Below are 3268 nucleotides of genomic sequence, written 5' to 3'. Positions count from 1 at the left end.
TTAACAGGAACTTCAAAATTACTATGCGGCGTAGCTGGATGTAAAGCTAATTCATAGGTCGTACGCATTAACTTTAAATAGGCTTAAAAAATACAGGTAATCAAATCGAAAATTATTTTTATTTTAAGCAATCAAACTATTAGTAAAATATCTCATAAAACAAAATAACACAATCATATTTAAAAACATTAAATTTTTTCTAAATTAATTTTAAAGGTGAAGATAAATTAGAAATTAAACCAACAATATGTAATAAGCTGTGGTACTAAAATTAAAATACCAAACAAAATTTCGTTATTCCATTTTAAATATTTTGTTCCAATTCATCTTTTTATTGCAAAAATATATTTACATCAAACTTTGCAAACTAATCAATAATGGTGCAATGCATTTTATGAGCTGAAAAAATGTTAATAGTCTAAAGTATAACTTTAATATGCTCATTTACAATAAATCGGGTAATTTTCCCTAATAAGAAGTACAAAATGCATATTGAAATGAGTAATAAAATAAGATAATAATATTTTTTTAGTTCAGAACAAAGTCATCTATGTAAAGAATGAATCCTGAAAATTTCAATAAATTTGACAAAACAGATTTTAAGTTATTTAGAACCAAAGTTAAAAAAAGCAAATCTGAGAAAAACTTATTAAAAAAATTAAAAACTAATCTAAAAATTACTTTAAAGTCTAAAATGTTCCAGAAGCATACATTTCACCTTCTGTAGCAATATTTTTATCATCGAAAGTTTTTGTTCTGAGCTTTTCAAAAGTTTTATCATCGAAAGTTTTTCTTTTTTTAACAATATCATTTTTTTTAGAAGTTTTATGCGTTCTAAATCATATTTCATACTAATCCATAAAGAGTTTAGAAGGGACTTTAGCATTAAATAACCTAGATAAGATTACTTCATCATATATTTCTTGAAGATACACTCGTTATTTACAAAAGTGCTGCGTTAGCTAACTAACGCAACTTGTTATTTACAAAAGTCTGCGTTAGCTAACTAACGCAACACAATGTTTTTTTCATTCACAAATGTTACTTGTTTGATTGTTCTTTAATATCATCATGTCTTTCTAACAGATAAAGTTTATTTGCTGTTCTTTTAATAATAACAGATCTATCGCCTGAGATAACACGTATTTCGGCAGTACTTGACCATCATTTGAATATCTTAACCTTTGTATAACGCCCATTTTCCACACTGAACGCGGAACCTTTAGATCGTCGATTATCAGAACATCGCCAACTTTCATTTGAAATCCCCAACTTCCAAATATGCCAATAGAAATCCAAAATTGCATTTTGGTGTAAATACTTTTGTTTATCGTCGCTTTGGTCTTTAGGTAAAAAGTTACTAAGATTCACGGATTCTAAAGGTAATTTTCGCCCAAACACGAGATGATTTGGGGTTAGTGGTTCGTCAACCCGGGTACCTCGTAAAAAAATGTAATCGGCCGGTTATTTATAATAACTACAATTTTAGCCAGAATTGTAGTCATTTCTTCGTAAGTTACTCTTGATGTTCCAAGTACTTTTTTAATTACTCTCTTGTTCGGATTATTCTTTCAAATATTCCTCCCCACCAAGGAGCTGCTACAACGTTGAAACACCATCGTATACGTCGTGAACTCGTAAAGCTTTGAGTTTTTTCCGCAGAGAAGTTAGAACCATTATCACTTAGGAATTGTAAGGATGCGCCGAAGCGACTAATAAAGTGACGAAGACCACGAATGCAAACTCGGGAACCAAATCTAAGTAAAGAAAACTTGTACTACAACATGTAGCAACAAATATCCACGTTTTATACATCATATTAGTTTCATAAATATTTTTATTCATAATTGGTCCGCAAAGATCTACTCCAACGTACTTGAATGCATTTATCACTAACTCTCGATAAAGGTAGAGGCGGAGAATTCAGATACTTATAGGGTTTACTCTCAAATCTTCTGCAAATGTAACACTTTCTAATTATAGTCTTAATTAGATTAAGAGCTTTTGTCAACTAAAACTTAGTTCTTAAATAATTTTGTGTTTCTTTAACGCCACTATGTTTACTAACATAATGGTAATGTAAATTAATTAAATAATTAATTAAAAAGGTAACTTTTATTAGGTGAGTATATATGAAATTTAGAATCAAAGGGAATCGGTGCGTTACTAAGACAACCTTGACAACGAATTAATTCATCAACAGTAAAAAATCCTAAATCATTTTTTAGTTGGTTGTAAGTAGGGTTTCTGAAAAACAGTGGTTTTCAAAAAACAGCTGTTTGCTGTTCCTAATTTTTCAAAAAACAGCTGTTAACAGCTGTTTTACTGTTTTTTTAAAAAATACAAAGAAAATAGTAAATTTATGTACTTTTTATTTAAATACTATATTGTATGACTTTTCTTACATGATTTGTTATAAAAATATTTAAGGAACACAAGTGCATTTAGTGATTTGTCCGATAATTGTGATCGAATTTTTGTACAGTAATTTGCGCATACTGAAAAAACACGCTCAACGTCAGTCGATGTTGGTTTAATTGAAAGTAATGCATTGTAAAGCATTTGTAGATGCTCTGTTCGTTTGCCTGTATTTTTGAAAAGGACAAATTCACTTTTTAACCATTTGAATTTATCTTGCCCCAATATTTTTGATGACTTTTCTTTTTGAAGAAGCATGTTAAGTTCATCTTGAAGCGATAAACTTTCTTGCTCGGCATCGTTAGACCCTGTGACTGTCATTTCATCATCATTTTCCTCGTTATTGATTCCAAAGAGGCGAGATGCAAGTTTTCCAGCAAAAATCAAAGTGTTTTTTGACGATGTCGTGGAAGGATCGTTCAAGCTTCGCAAGAGATTCATTATATCGCTTGTCCAGCGCTCATCAATTCGGCGTTTTAAGTTCTCGTACAATGTTTTACTTATTTCGTTGTTCATCATTAAAAGCTTTTTTAACATAAATTCGATGATTGTATCAGCAGTCTCTAACGTTGCGTCTTCTCGACTTAAATTCTCCACTGCAAGTTTTACAGGATCTAAAGCTCTGAGCAAATTTTTAAGCGCACCAAAATCCAAGGAATCGATTAGATGAAGTGAGTTAAAGTCAAATAATGTTGCTCGAATAGAATTTTCTGTTTGTATAAGTGACTCAAGCATTGTTGGAATTGAGTTCCATCTAGTTTTAACGTCGAGATGAAGTTCTTTCTCATGCCCTAACTCATTTTTGACGTGAATTTGAAACGCATGGTTTTTGACAGATGATTTTTTTATA

The sequence above is a fragment of the Hydra vulgaris genome, chromosome 14 (assembly GCF_038396675.1).
Source record: "Hydra vulgaris chromosome 14, alternate assembly HydraT2T_AEP".
NCBI lineage: Eukaryota > Metazoa > Cnidaria > Hydrozoa > Anthoathecata > Hydridae > Hydra > Hydra vulgaris.
Note: the sequence above shows the minus strand (reverse complement) of the source record.